This window comes from Uloborus diversus, unplaced genomic scaffold, assembly GCF_026930045.1.
Source record: "Uloborus diversus isolate 005 unplaced genomic scaffold, Udiv.v.3.1 scaffold_634, whole genome shotgun sequence".
Classification (NCBI taxonomy): domain Eukaryota; kingdom Metazoa; phylum Arthropoda; class Arachnida; order Araneae; family Uloboridae; genus Uloborus; species Uloborus diversus.
The window spans coordinates 52,480-69,592 of record NW_026558829.1 but is presented as its reverse complement, the minus strand read 5'-3'; positions in this window follow the sequence as shown (position 1 = coordinate 69,592).

The window sequence follows — 17,113 nt, the reverse complement described above, 5'->3', positions numbered from 1 at the left end:
GTCACATGCAGCACATCCAAAGTTAACCTGTAGTTTGCTTCATGCATTACTTAATATATCTGTTCTATTAATACAGCAATGATGAAACAAATGGAAAGCTATGGTTCCAACATAAAGGAAACATTTCTCATTTGTTGAGAAATAATAATTTAAACCGTTAAAAAATGTATGTAAGTGGCCATTCCACTGAAAAGGGCCATTTTGACCCGCACATGACGGTTTCTATATTTCACAAAAAAGAAAGTTTTAAAAGGTAACAATTTTTTTGCTTAAGAAGTTACACTTACAATTCTGATTTCTTAAACAATTAAATTTGTTCTTCCCTTCCTTCCTCAGTGGCACGACAGCCCTGGGTGGGCCCTGACCTTCTCAAGAATTTTTTTTCCAGCCCTTGCCTTTTCTTGGCCGTATCCTTTTAATGAACTTTTTTTTTTTTTTTTTTTTTTCAAAAATAATAAGCATCATAATTTTCTGCATCTTTTGGAAGTTTGAATCTTTATTTACAATATTTAGGTTTCCTTTGCAAGAAAAGATAGTTTAAGAAATTTCTACAGAGTGGAAAAGCAAAGTATCACATTCAGGGTTCACCAGTATATATCACTTGATCTATATCACGATATATATCCGATATTTATTTTGAAAATATCATGATATTTTTTATTTTTATTTTTTCAACTATGGTATTTTCAATATAAAAAGTATATTAATCATAGCAATATTGTTAATTTATTATTAAAAATAGGCAGAAAGTTATGTACTAGAGTTTTATGATTTATTATATGCATCATTAATACAACAAAGTAATATAATATTCCTTTTTATTTGTATTTTATATTCATAAAATTATTATTAATGTAACAATTTTAATTCATATTTAAAGTGCCTAATTAAATATTGAACACTGCTCAGAAAAAAAAGAAAATGTCTTATGACTGTGCACAGACTGTTAATAAAATGCATATTATTTATTTCTGAATCATATTACTTAAAAGTAGGTAACAGAAGAAAAATGAGTAAAACAGCCAATTCTAAATTAACTCCATTAAAATTGATAGAAAAATAAAATGAAAAATTAGTTTAAAAAAAAAATTCAGAAACATTAATTTTAATTCTGCAAATTGTAATTATAATATAAAAGATAAAGAGTAATTTGAGGACACATTTAGTATTTTAAAGACTTTAGTTTGTGCTAATTGAAAATATTGGATATTTTCGATATTTTTGAAAATATCATGATATTTTCGAACCCTGATTCACATTCAATGATTTGAATGAAACTTGGAATGAAAATAAACCTGCACAGAGACGAGCACTGATTCAATTTTGACGTTAATTGCTCCAGTGGGGAGGGGTGATTTTGTTCATCTTTTGAGCTTAATTAAACCAATGAAAGATACATGAGGTTAAAAAGTTTTCACCTACATTTGCATTGTGCAAGCCTTTCATGGAATTTGAATTGCCGCAGACATATTGCAAAATCTCGGTGATTCAAAAGATTTTTCTATTCCCATTGTCTATTTAGACAGGTAAAATGTTTGTGATTAAGGTGGTTTTTGATGTTTTCCAATAACATTGAGTATTAGTGGTGTTCCGGATATCCGAGGGAAAATAAAGATCTGTTTCCGTATCCGTTACTTTTTTGACGGATCTTAAACGGATTTTCTATTCTAAAAATTCTTAAATATTTGAATAAAAGACTCTTAAATTCCATTTAAATTAGGTTTTACTCCCTATATAAATTATAAGGTATTATTTCAGAAGCGAATTTGTACCCCCCGTTGCAAAAAAGAACAGGTAATGAGTTTTAAAAGTGTATCTTTGCCTATTTGTGGCATTGTAGTTCCTAATATTGAATACTTTGCACTGTAAAATATGTTTTATTTATTTTTTTCTTTTTGAAAACTACTCACTCTTTGTTCATTTATTTGTTTCAGCCAAGCTTGCTGAAGGGGCATCAATGGACAAGGTTCTAAATGAAGTTAGAAGCTCGTTGGGAGACACACTAGAGCGTGTGCATCTCACCACAAAGCAGGACCTGCGCAATATGGCTAATGCAAGCCAAATATCACACCCAGAACGATTGCATTCAAATGATGCACATAGTGTAAGATTATTTGTGGAGCAAATGGAGAGTTTAGGAGATGACTCTCCTGTTCTTTTTTTCAAAGATCAGAATGCAGTCATGGAAGGTTTTGCACACAGTGACTTCATGCTCGTTTTAATGACACCTGGTCAAGTGGAAATGCTCCAAAGTTTTGGTGACAAAAAAATTTGCATTGATACCACCCACGGTACCAATGCTTACGATTTTAATTTGACAACCTTGCTGGTTGTAGATGAATTCAATTCTGGCTTTCCTGTTGCATTTTGTATATCCAACAAGCTAGATGCACACCAAATGGAACAATTTGTTTCCAGTATCTTCTTAAAAGCAGGAAAAATATCCACGAAGATTTTTATGGCCGACGATGCTCCTGTGTATTATAATGCTTGGTGTCGTGTAATGGGCACAGCTGAAAAGCAGCTTTTGTGCACTTGGCATGTGGACAGGAGTTGGCGTAGCAATTTGAACAAAATAAGATCTTTATCCAAAAGGAGACAAGTGTACGAGACAGCTCGTACTCTATTGGAATGTTTAGATGAAAAAAAATTTCACGATACAATGAAAAGATTTCTTAATGATTTGGAAAATGATGATGACACAAAAAGCTTTTATTTTTATTTTAAAAATCACTATGCAAATAGGCCTGAACTTTGGGGGTATTGCTTCCGCTTGCAATCGGGTATTAATACCAATATGTATCTTGAAGCTGTGCACAAAGTCTTAAAGCACATTTACATGGAAGGAAAAGTAAATAAACGCTTAGATAAGTGTATTGATTTGTTATTTCAATTAGTACGGGGGAAAACCTTTCAAAGGTTTACTAATTTAATTAAAGGAGGCTGCAAAACCAAGTTAAAAGAAATAAACCAAAGGCACAGGGAAAGTAAAAACATCTCAAGGGAAACTATTTTGGTTATCAAAGATAATGAAATTTGGGAAGTTCCTTCAACTTCAAATTCAAAAGCAACTTATAGGGTTGAGAAAATAAATGCAAGTTGTACAGACTGTCGCATCATATGCAATGCTTGCAAAATGTGCATACATTCATTCACTTGTAGTTGTGTGGATAACATAATGAAAATGAATATTTGTAAGCATATTCATGCAGTGTGCCAGCTTGATATTGAGCCAGAGTCAATTCCATCTGTATGTGAAGAAAATGAGCCTGATCTTGTTATGGCAATCACTCAAAGTAAATCCTTTCAGGATTATTCTAACAGCAATAAAATTCCTGCTTCAGATGTAAGAGTAAAAATGCAATATGCTTTATCTCTCATTCCAGAAAATTTAACTGATGCTGAACATCATCAAGTTAACTTACATTTAGATAAAATTATCAATATTTTCAGCAGTAAGGGTCAAATAACAGAAAAGTGCAAAGAGCCTGCAAATAAAAAAATTAAATTGCAGCCACGTTTCTTCTCCACTAAAAAGAAAACGCTTGCAATCTAGTGCTTTATCAAAGCCATCTGTAGAGTTTAAAAATTCAGTTATTGATTCAGCAGTTAATGGTGAAGATCCAATTTACATTCATTCAACCTTTGATCACACTTATTAACTTTTTCTTGTTTAAGGAGTGATTGTGTCAGCTATACACTTGAATTAGGGCACTTTTTTTATGTGATAATCAAAGTTGGCAAGGTAAAATCATAGTTTTTACCCTCCTGTCTAAAAGTGTCCCAAACTATATTTTTATTGAAAAGGTATCAAAGAATGTATTTTACATTTGACAGGTATTCAATATTAACATTTCTGCAACTGATTCTAGTTCAGTTACATAGAAGATGAATTCTTCATTAAAAGTTTCAGTTTGTTTGTTGAATGAGTTTATTTTTATTATTATTTTTTTACAAAAATAGTAACCAAATTTGCCCATTTTTATGCATGTGTGCTATTGAAAGTGCTCAAAGTATAGTGCAATAATTGATTTTAATTCAATAAATGATAAATTTTCACCTGTAGGGAAAAAAAATATAGTTATAAGTCTCTTTCTTACAGTTTTATGTACATTTTTTTTCTTGACTATGATGCTATTTCGTAATTGTAGTTAGAAATATGAATTTAAAAAAATGTACACACGTTTCAAAACATAAGTGCTTATCTTTAAACATCAATTTATTGTTCATTAATCTGATTTGAAAAAGAATTTTTGTTAAAACATAATGTAAAACTTATTGACCATTAAAAAAAATTAAGCTTTTTTTTATCTTCTCGTTGCACTACCGACTTTTTAAAGGGAAGTTTTTATGTAATGGAGTTTTAAAAAATATATTATCAAATACTCATTGATCAAAATTTATTGATTTTTAGATTATGCATTATAAATATCGTTGTCAGTATAAATTGATTAGATTAGTCCCCTTTAGTTTCAGCATACTTCGAGATACTATAGGATGTCCAAAACCCAACATTGGTATTAATGCTGGAAGGCTGATATCATCCATTATGCTTTTTTTTATGACCCTATCTCTAAAAGAAAAAAAAATCTCTCTTTCATCTGTTATCTGACTTGGATTTTTCTCATTTTTAATGTGTACGACTTTGATACAGCACAACTGATATGAATATTTCCAAAAGCATGCAGGTGCTATTTCTTTTCATTAGATTCAACAATTGATTCAAAAAACTAAAAAAGTTCTTTTATTATTATTATTTTTTTAAATCATAGCTTAACTTTAGCTAATTTTACATTTATTGTCATGTATTGGGTTTTAGAGACACAATTGTCTTTGTAAACACTAAGTTAGTTAATTATTATTCTTTAATGTTTGAGGCTTTAGTTTAAAAAAACACTCCCCCATTTTACCTTTAGCATATTTTCTTGAACTCACAATCACCCCTATTGTATTCCCCATTACAAATTCCAATACCAAGGATGAGGTAATTTCTTTTTCGTAATTTTTACTTGTCGCATGTAAATATTGGTAGCTTCAAGGTCACCAAATAAAAGTTTTTGTTGCCACTGCATTAAAATAGTTACATTACCTACTATTAATTCTGGAATAGGAAAAAAGATATGATCTCATGTCTAGACTATGTAATATTTTTTAGCAATGCTGTAATGATGATTTGCTTTGCTCTTGCATTCAATTGCTTTGATTCAAAAACATAAGTTGAATTCTTAAATAAAATGTGATTGAAAAAAAGAGTTTTCATTTTGTCTTTTTATTGTTGCTACATATATTTGTGTATGTATGTGTGTTAAAACACCAAAATATCATTCTCGTGCCAAGACTGTCTAAGAAGATATTTTTTACTTGCATATACATTTTGTCAGGGTTGTTTTGAAAAATTTTACTGTCCCCCCCCCCCTCCAAAATGTTTTCATAAACAATATTATCCAATAGAAATCTCTAATTATGAGGAAATGAAATTATAAGATTTTACTCTTAATTATTTAATTATTAAGAAATAGGGTACAAATATGAATCTTAAAACATTACTTAACAATTAATTTATAAAATCGTCCATGATTTTCCTAAAATAAAATTGTTTTCCTTACAAATAGTGATAAAAACCAAATAAACTGAGTTCAAACCAAAACAAAACAAAAAAAAACCTTTTTTTGGAGGGTGGGGTTTAAATTGGTTTTTATATCAACCTAACTTAACATAAATGGGGAAAAGTTATATAAAATATTGTAAAAATTGAATTTCATGAGGATTGAATTACCAGGGTTACACTTACACAGAGATTCAATTGGGTAAAAAAGTCAAGATTCATATTTGCGAATTTACATTATTACACACCCAGAACAATCTAGAGAAGATGTCCAGGTGATAGTTTTCAATTGTTCTTAAATATGATATATTACATCAACCTGAGTATTTCTGTCTCATTTAAATATGAAGAAGAACAAAAATGTGCAAAAATAATTTACTATTTTTTAAGCACTTTTATTATACTTGGCCTGATTGTCAGAGAAATGTGAGGCCTGATTTTGCTTATAGCTCAGCAACTAGACAACTAAGATACTTCGGGATTTCACTAAACGATTTGCTTAATAATAAGGAACAACTTTACGCTGAAAAATTAAAATTACGAAACAAAATTATTTTGGTTAGGATGGAAAACAGCAAATTTCATTTAATTTCTCCATTAAATGTTTAATATAAATAAATCCATTTTTACAAATTTTGTTGGGACAGTAATATTAATACTAATCATAATAAAAATTTTGACTCAAGTCTTGTCTGGAGCAAGCATGAAATTTACCTACTATGATCGTTGGTCTTAGGATTTTTATCTTCACCTACCAATAACTTGTATACTGTGAAATATGAATTAGTTTCATAAACCTTTAATATTTAAATAGTTCTAATTAATTTAGCACACAAACAAATCCTAGAGGGGAATGAGGATTCATTTTTAGTGCCAAATGCTTACAGTTTTAGACACGTATATATATATATTTTCCATTTATATATGAAAAAAAGAGGTGAACTTTTGTGGTGGTAATATTATTCTATTTATGAAATATATTTACACTACAAAGAATAAAATAACTGAATTTTTTAAAAAATACTAAGCACTTTTCATAATGCACTCAAAAGGACAAAATAACTTTTCTGGGTCAGAAAATACATTATTTAAGTATTCCTGTAGTTTTCAATTATTACAAGAAAATGACTCCACAAACGAGGAAAAGTGCGGCTCAAGTCACTTCAAACCAAACATTCCCAGAAAAATAAGCATGTTTCAACACTCAAATTTATGAGAGAAAGATAAGGATAAGAAATTCTCCACCTAACTTGAGGTGCACTTTTCCTCGTTTGTGGAGTCATTTTCTTGGAATAATTGAAAACTACAGGAATACTTAAATAATGTACTTTCTGACCCAGAAAACTTATTTTGTCCTTTTGAGTGCATTATGAAAAGTGCTTAGTATTTTTTTTTTTAAATCTGTTATTTCAATATATATAATTGCAGTGGACGTCGTTTAATTGAATCAACTTCTTTAATGAATCACTATGTCAAAAACAGAACAAATAATCCTGCTTTATTGAATCAGCCGCTTTAAGGAATCAAAACTGTATACAAGAAACGTGATTCAAATAAGCCACGACCACTGTATCTCAAAAATGCTGGTAGAAACAAAACTAACGTTCGTCAAAACTCCAGTTTTCCTTTTTTTAGCGTTTAAAGAATTGAAATGTAATAAGCCTAGTTCGCTTCCGCTAATACGATTTTGTTACTGTTGACAGTAATCTTAATGAATGTCAGCAGTATTTTCTTTTTCAATTTTTGTAGTGTTGTTACATTCTAAAAGTGAACACATTTTCCACGTGATTGGAAATATCTCGATTTTGGCATTTTTTATGCACACATTAATTTTCTTAACAGTCGGCCGATGTCAAAGTATGTCAGAATGCGTTTGTTCTGGTTTCTTATCGTGTTCATTGGCTTGAACAAACGGGGGGGGGGTGATTTTCTGAAGATCTCCATTAACGGCATTCTAAATTTTAAATACTAGCGGTATCCGCACAGCTTTGCCCGTAGTAGAAAATTAAAATGTCATTTGGCTCACCTGCATATTTACAAAAAATCCCTCGCCTGAACGCTCCAAAAAATAAATAAATAAATAAATAAAAATCTTCATGCAAACATGAAGTTCATACAATTGTCAGAAATCAATTTCAATTTTTGTGGTTAATCGAAAATTTAAATTAATAAAAGACAAGTAAAGTTATGAACGTATTTTGTAAAATTGTCCCCGCAATACAGTAATCAATTTTATTTAATATTCGATAAATTTCGCAATTTAAGATTTTTTTGAGAAAATTTATCAGAATTGCAATATTTGTATTTTTTTATTTTTTATAAACTGACTATTTTGAGCCCCCCCCCCCCCCCCAAGAAGGTGTAATGTGGAGTGGACCGCTCCCTCCTTCCCCTTCTGTAGTGACGCTCCCGATTACATTATTTATGATAGATCATCTAATTTGTTTGTTCTTAGATATTTAATTAAAGTAAAGCAAAGGAAAACCAGTTTTATTATTTTTTTTTATTGATTGAAATATTTATATGCGCTTTGATAGATATTAAACCTTGTTTTAATGCTCAAAGTAATTGTAAGTGTTGAAAATATTATTTTTTGGAATTAATCTCTTGTTACTCTACAGAATTATTCAAATTTATTACATTCCCCATTACGAGTCGGGGATTGTATGAATAAACCGGTAAATGTGATAAATATTGAATAATTGATCACATTTACCAATTTTTTTGGCGATTGTGTATAATCACTGGTAATTATATACATTCACCAATTCATCACATTTACTGTAACATAAACAACATACATAATGCTACAGTATGAATAAGGGCCTGATTACTGAATTGACTAATGAATTGATTGTCTAAGGGTATTTCGTTTGAATTTTTCTTAACAGTAGGTTTAAAACAGAGAAAGCTGGTGCGCCAAAAAAGGAGGTATGGAGGGGGGGGGGGGGGGGGAGAGGCGCCCTAAAACTGACGTTTGCAAAAAAATGAGCAATTAAGTTTGAACGTCACTTTATTTTTTTTAGTGAGGGGGCAATTGCCCCCGCCTCAATACACCCATGGTTCTAAATATAAATACAATTACTAAGAACGAAATATTTGTTAAATTTTTTGTGTCTTTTTTTTAATTTCTTTATTATTTGTGGCATGTCTTGAATATTCAGTATAGTATTTGCCTGACAAAATTTTCAATAATATTGCATTGATATTATGGGACAAATAGCAAATATTGCATTTTGACAAGAAAAAAGAAAAAAATCAGAACACTTCTAGTTGTATTCAAACCGCTAATGAGAGAGGGTAATGCCTGCATATGAACTCTAGGCCCAGGGCTTCACAATGGCGTAATTAAGCCCTGCACTTTTTATCCCACATTCCTCATCATTTGAAGACTACAACTTTTCGTCCTTACCACGTTTAAGTTTAAAATTGAGCTACTGTGTTTAAAAATTTCGTTTTGAGAAATACAGGCCAGGATAAATAAATTTTGGGGCCCCTCTGCAAAAATTCTGCTCCCCAGAGACCAGCAGAATATACTATTTGTATAATGCTAGTTTTTTTTACAATTTATTTTCGGTACCCCCCCCCCCCCACCTTCGTATTGCGGGGTCTTAGGGTACTAGATTTGGTCGTGTGTGAGCTATTACAGTATAACTTCGATTTAACGATACCCGAATTCCTCAATTTAATGATGCATTTGACTGTATTAAATGACTATGCTCCTCGATTTAACGATAACTTTTTCCAGTCCCTTGGCAATCGTCAAATTGAGGCAAGGTTGTTCTGTATTATTAAAATTTCCGTCGTGCATATTGTGCAAGACATTGCTGTTAAACTAAAATAATAATAATAATTTAAAAAAAAAATTAATTTGAATTCTGAAATTTTGAATTCAAAATATGCATTTTCGCAATCACGAACTGAGACAGCACCCTACTCATTGGAGTTATTGTTTCTAGAAACGGCTCCTGTCCCCCCAAGCCTGCCTCTCCTCCTGGGCGGTTACGTGGGCATAGTCGTGTGTGTAAGTGTGTAGGCTTGTGTGTGTGCGTAGACCTGTGTGTATGCACGTAGGCGTGTGTGAGTGTATGAATGTGAAGCCGTGTGTGTGAACGTGCGTGTGTGTAGGACATGGACGCCTCCGACCAGGAGAAGCGGATAGCTCAAAACCGGAGCAGCCGCGCAGCGCCGCCAGCAGAGGACGGTGGGCGGTGGTGCTGCAGAGGCTTCTGATGCAAGTTGAAAAAGGCACGGACGCCAAAAACGGTCAAATGAGAACAATAAGCAATCGTGATTGCTCAAAAAGAAAAAAAATAGTTGGTTTTGATTTTTGAGCAAAAGATTTGAAATATTTTCGTTGCTATTTTTTTCATAATTTATTCAGAAGAGTCCCCAAAATATAATTAAATTAAATTTCAATTTTTTTTTACCGTTTGTTAATAAATTAATTTGCATCAAAATAATTTTTATACCGCAATGGAAAAAAAAAAAAGATAACTGCACTTATACCGTTGTTTTAAAATTAATCATGAAAAAAAATGTTCTGCTATGCCAAGCCACAGTTGTTATTATAGGATAATGCAAGAAACAGAAAACGTTCACCTCAACTTAAGTCGGGAAATCATTTTTTATCCTTTTTAAAACGGTGCCAAAAGTAGCGATAAACATTTTTTTATGGTAACCTCCATCAAGGAGCAGCGAAGTAGATTGTCCAATCAGAGGGTCCGGCAAAAGTGGGGTTTAAGGTCTCGTAGTTTTAGGGGTTGCCTAGTTGTTCTGCCCTGCGCCGGTACACAATATGGCAAAGTGCTTCCGGAGCACGTTAGAAGACAGAGTAGTAACTAGTAAGACACAGTAAGAACATGCGTAAATGTGCCCCGATAAAATGCGTAAACTGGCCCCGTCAGAAAGTTTGGATTTATTCCTTACGTGCAACAAAATGTAATAACTTTTCTGTCCATATAATTACAATTCTCAAAAAAAAGATAAAATTCTGCTATTTTTTATATATTTACTTGTTTTTATAAGAAAGCGTTATTTATTCACAATAAGATTTAAAACGTTCAACACAAAATTTACTCGGCTCGGTAGAAAACAGATTTTTCTATCCGCCTGCTAAACGGAAGCTCGACTGATGCTCAAAAATTTGAGAATATTTGCTAGGGAGTAGCATCCATCTGGTCTGACTGCTGGCTCTCCATTTATAACTCGTCTTGAAAAAAAGGGCACTGCGTAAACGTGCCTCGGTCTACCCTACTGCAAAAGGAACGATAGCAAAACAGGTCTTAGGATGTCGTCGACGCACCGCTATGCAGTAAGTGTACCTCTAATTACGACCAAAGGGGTCCGGCTATCAAAGGAAATGGCACCTGAGACTATAATGACTTGTTGAGGGCCTGTGCGGCGTGCAATAGTGAAAGCAGGATCCGCCCTCCGCCGTGGGTGTCTCCAAACACGTCTTCGATGATCGTCAAGACACAGTTGGAAACGGGATTCGTCGCTAAGGACTATACGTCCCCAGTCGGCATCATTTTAACCTGATCGCGCTATGCACCACTGTAATCTGGCTCGGCAGTATGCAGGCGTCGGCGGCAGGTGGCGTAACGATCGGCGCGAGCGAAGATTTCGCTGTCTCAACTATCTCTTTTAATAGGTTGAACATCTGATGGTTGACAGAGATGAAGAAGGCGCTGTGACAGCTGATCGGACAATCACTCTGTCCTCACGATCTGTTGTGTAGCTTGGTCGACAGCTACCATCCTGGCGCTGAACTCTGCCATTTTCCACCCATCCTTGCCAGCATCTTCGAATCGCCAAGAAGCAATTTGATGATTGCTTCTTGGTGCGTCTTTTTTTTCTTTTTTTTGTTATAGAGTGTATTTTACACCAAAAAACATAAATGATACATTAACGTGAACATTTTTTAAATGAAGTATGTTCTCAAAATTTGAGACTTTGTAACAAAGTATAATTCGTAAAAATGCATACTTTATAGTGCTGTATTCTCTGATATAGACAATTATCTCTGGCTCCTGAAAGTTATTAAGGTTCAATGCAAATACATAATTTCATGGCAGCAGCAGTTAATGCTCATTGAACAAGCTTTTGAAAATTTTAACGGGCAAGTTTTTGGCTTGACGAAAAAACCATGGTCAAAACCAGATAAACTCGCATATTAAGCACCTAACCGCTCTGCTTGCGCTTAAAGGTATATATATTTTAATGTGCTTTGACTCTTAATTCTTTTCATTTCATTTCAGCTTAAATCAAGATTACATGCTGTTGGAATGCAGCATGTATGGTGCTGGGCTATGACACGCCCTCCACCTTTGTTTCCGCTTTCGTCTGGTGAATTTCTCCATTTTTTAAGTTCACATACATTCCTGTTGCAGCAGCAGCAAACCGAAGACTAAAGCATATTGGACGAAGTGCAGGCCGTGGATGTCCGATTTCAATGTTCGCGATATCGCGGGTAACTATTTCAAGTTTTGCATGCATTAAAATTCGTGTAGCAGTATTTCTTGCTTCGCTTAAGTAAAGATCTATTTGTTCACACAGGAAAACTGAAACGAGGAAATTTTTCCTGAGTAAAAAAATCCATCATCTTGGGAGTTTTATGAACAAACACTTTTTTTTTTTTACATTCTTTTGCAATGGCATATCAGTCTGAGATCCTTCATGCCTCTGAAAAAAATTATTTGTGTGAACATTGTTCAAAAGCATTTTCCCGTGCTTTCCATTTAAAGACACATCTGAGAGTACATACTGGCGAGAAACCGTATTCCTGTGTTCAGTGCTCAAAAGCATTTTGCGACGCTTCCAATTTAAAAACACATTTGAGGGTACATACTGGAGAAAAACCGTTCTCCTGCAAGCAATGCTCAAAGGCATTTCCCCACGCTGTAGGTTTGAAGAGACATCTGAGAACCCATCCTGGCGAGAAACCGTATTCCTGTGTTCAGTGCTTTAAAGCATTTACTGTTGCTTCCGCTTTAAAGACACATCTGAGATTACATACTGGAGAGAAACCGTATTCCTGTGAACATTGCTCAAAGGCATTTTCTGGTTCTTCCGATTTAAAGAAACATCTCAGATTACATACTGGAGAGAAACCGTATTCCTGTGAGCATTGCTCAAAGGCATTTTCCCTCACTTCCAATTTAAAGAATCATCTGAGAACCCATACTGGCGAGAAACCTTATTCCTGTGTTCAGTGCTTTAAAGCATTTTCTGATGCTTCCGCTTTAAAGAAACATCTGAGATTACATACTGGTGAGAAACCGTATTCCTGTGAGCATTGCTCAAAGGCATTTTCCCTCGCTTCACACTTATTGAGTCATCTGAGAACCCATGCTGGTGAGAAACCGTATTCCTGTGAGCATTGCTCAAAGGCATTTTCCCTCGCTTCACACTTATTGAGTCACCTGAGAACCCATACTGGTGAGAAACCGTATTCCTGTGAGCATTGCTCAAAGACATTTTCTAATGCTTCACACTTATCTTATCATCTAAGAACCCATTCTGGCGAGAAACCGTATTCCTGTGAATAATCTTCAATGGCATTTTGCCACGTTGCGAACTTCAAATTACATCTGAAAACCCATTCTGGCGAGAAACCGTATTCCTGTGAATAATCTTCAATGGCATTTTGCCACGTTGCGAACTTCAAATAACATCTGAAAACCCATTCTGGCGAGAAACCGTTTTCCTGTGAATAATCTTTAATGTCATTTTGCCACGTTGCGAACTTCAAATTACATCTGAAAACCCATTCTGGCGAGAAACCGTGTTCCTGTGAATAATCTTCAATGGCATTTTGCCACGTTGCGAACTTCAAATTATATCTGAAAACCCATTCTGGCGAGAAACCGTATTCCTGTGAATAATCTTCAATGGCATTTTGCCACGTTGCGAACTTCAAATTACATCTGAAAACCTATTCTGGCGAGGAACGAAATTGCTGTGAAATTTGTTCATAGGAATTTTCTCTACTTGCAATCATGTAAGTGCACGAGAACACTTGCTGTAGAAAGAACCATTTTCCTCTGAAGTATGGAAGTAATTTTGTCTACAAGGAATCCTGGAATAGCACTTTAGAATACATATTAGGTGCTTCTTGCAAAGTTCGATCAATTCTGTAAAACAATGCAACCAAAATGTCAGAGACTGGAAAGTACTTTAAATAATTTTAACTTTTCTAGAGTCCTTGAAAAGAATTAAAGAAGTCTTTGAAACTCATTTGAAATATGCTTCAATTTCATTTCTTATCAGAAGCATTTACTGTCCAGATGTCCAGGATATTACTCTATCGTAACCTGTTTTATAAGTGTCTAAACCATTTCTTTTAAAACATTTTATGCATTTTTTACTATTGATCTTTTTTACATTTAATTCAATGTTGTATTTGTTGGTGACACGATCAAAAACTAACATTCCAGAAACTCAATATGAGCAGGTGCCGAGGCGTTTTTTGTTCAAATCCCTGGATGTTTCTCTCTGTCGATTTGTCGAATCAAAAGACACTTCTATTTTGATTGATATTGTTCTGTAAAAGAATGTAAAATTGTATAAAAAATTTTGTCTGCCTATTTCTTTCATGATACTTTTATCGTTCCAGTTAACCCTTATAAGGCCTCAAAATGTTGAATTTTCCATCCATTTCAAAATATTTTACGGAAGGGGGGGGGGGGAACCTATCCTCCTAAAATTAGGGATATTCTGTAGCTTACTTTAAGGACTCGACCAGGCCGATTGCATTGGAAAGGAATTGTGTGTTTTCAAGGAAGAATGTGCCGGACAAAATTAAAACCACACGGTAGTAAGATTTTTTCATCTCTTGATCTCCTGACAATGTCAAAAAAAAAAAAAAAAAAGATGGTGAAATATTTACTCTGCTTTTAGCGTCACCTATCTATTAACATTTTAACTATGTAGTAGCAAATGTAGTCGATTGAAGTGAAAAAATACTTTAGAGATTAAAGCATATGATAATCCAATCAATTTTCAAGTATCGATACTCAAATTGTAATATTTTGTCGTAAGTCAAAAATTATTGTTGTTTTTTTGAATGATTAAGTTTTATAGTTGAGGCAAACCTAAATTGGCAGTATTGGGAAAGCTACGCAGACCTTAATCACAGCATTACGAGGCTGTCAGGCTAGGTTTGCCCCAAATATAGTTATCAACATTTTAAATATTAATATTGAGGCCTACTAATATTTGGTGCAGTGTTTATTTAGTTAATATGAGACTCATTTTTATTTTGAATATTTTACACCCTTATTCAAGTGCATACGGGACAAAGTGAAATAATTCATTTCCTTTACTCAATTAATATTTTACTAAATCTCTTATTTATTCATTCATTTACTTACTTTATTATTCCCTTACTTATTTATTTTTTCATTCATTTACTTATTTTCTTATTCCCTTACTTATTTATTCATTCAGTCCCTTATTTTCCTACTCATTCCCTATTTTATTCACTTATTTAATAGTTTACTAAATCTCTTATTTATTCATTCATTTACTTATTTTCTTATTCCCTTACTTATTTATTCATTCATTCCCTTATTTTCTTACTCATTCACTATTTTATTCACTCATTTAATAGTTTACTAAATCTCTTACTTATTCATTCATTTATTTATTTTCTTATTCCCTTACTTATTTACTCATTCATTTACTTATTCCATTACTTATTTATTCATTCATTCCCTTATTTTCGTACTCATTCCCTATTTTATTCACTTATTTAACAGTTTACTAAATCTCTTATTTATTCATTCATTTACTTATTTTCTTATTCCCTTACTTATTTATTCATTCATTCCCTTATTTTCTTACTCATTCCCTATTTTATTCACTTATTTATTTTCCTCATATATTAATTTGATAAATTTATTTATTTATTGGTGTGGGGGGGGGGGGCGCATAGACTTCCACGTTAACTGAGTAATTATTTATTAGGTGCTTATCTACGAATAACTTATAATAAATTTTGTTTATTATATTTATGAATGACATCAATGAAAATATTTCTGGAAGTATGAATTGTTTTGCTGACGATGTAAAAGTTATGGGGATTGTCGAAAATGAAGAACAAGTAAAACAGCTGCAAGAGGATTTAGATATATTACTAAGTGGGCAGATAAATGGGGTATGGCAGTTAATGTAGGGAAATGTCAAGTGCTACACTTAGGTCATGGAAATGAGTGTATGAGATATCGCTTACAGGGTTCAGTCACAAATCAGGCAGAAAATGTTATGGATCTGGGTATCTTTATAAATCAGGACTTCAAGTTTAGTCAACAGTGCAGTATTGCTAGTAACAAAGCCAACAAAATGCTTGGGTTTATCAATAGATCTATTTCAAACAAATCTAAGAAAGTTCTTCTGCTTTTATATAGGAGTTTAGTAAGACCTCATTTGGAGCACGCTGTTCAGTTTTGGTCGCCTTATCTGAAGAAAGATATTTTTGTATTGGAAAGGGTTCAAAGAAGGGTAACTAAATTAGTAAGGGGACTCTCAGATTTAAATTATGATACCAGACTTAATAGGCTTAACATGTATAGCCTGGAGCAAAGGAGAGTCAGAGGGGACATGATTCAGTTACTTAAATTTATCAAAATGAAAGATGTAAATGGATTAAATTTTTGCGGGGAAAGCAGGGTCATTGTTTTAAGCTATTTAAATCTCAGGCTAACTTGGAAATCAGGAAAAACTACCACTTTAGCAGGGTCGTGGGCACTTGGAATAGCTTACCGGAAGAGGCGGTCATGAGCAAGGGAGTGGATAGCTTTATGAGGGCCATTGATCTTCATTGGGGACTAATTAATTGACTAGGACCAGCCTAGCTGGGCCCAGAGCCTGTTGCTGGTCGTCACATTTGTATTTGTATTTGAATGATTCTTCAACGAGGAGGATGATATATTTACACATGACTATGAATGTCTTCTAACTACTTCTGGATACCACGGCATCCGGTCTTAATCCGGCACATGGTACCACGGTACCTTCCAGCACTGGTACTTGAAGCGGTACTCGACCTCAGCTAAGTCTTTCACGGGGCGCGAACCACACAGGTCCCCTCTCTAGACCGCAGTCAATCGCACTCTATCAGGGTTGCCTACTCCTAAAAATGTTTCCCCCTAAACGCAACTCATAAAACCCCTAAATGCGATTGGATAGATTCATGCGACGTCATAAAGTCACGTGATTTTTACTGTGACGTCACACATGGCAAATAAAAAGGTCACGTGACCATTGCTATTTTCTATGCAGAGTGAGTTAAGGCTTTTTTTTTCATTTTTATGTCATTTTTGATCAAAACAAATGGCTCAAAAAGCTTCAAAAAATGTATGTAAGTAAAAAAATGAAATAACACAGTCGAACATTTCATTCCCATAGGTTAAAAAAAAACATTTTTACCTGATAAAACCCTAAAATATAAACCCCTAAATTTACCCCTAAAAATTTTATCCCCGTAAAAAAAACCCATTCTAAAAT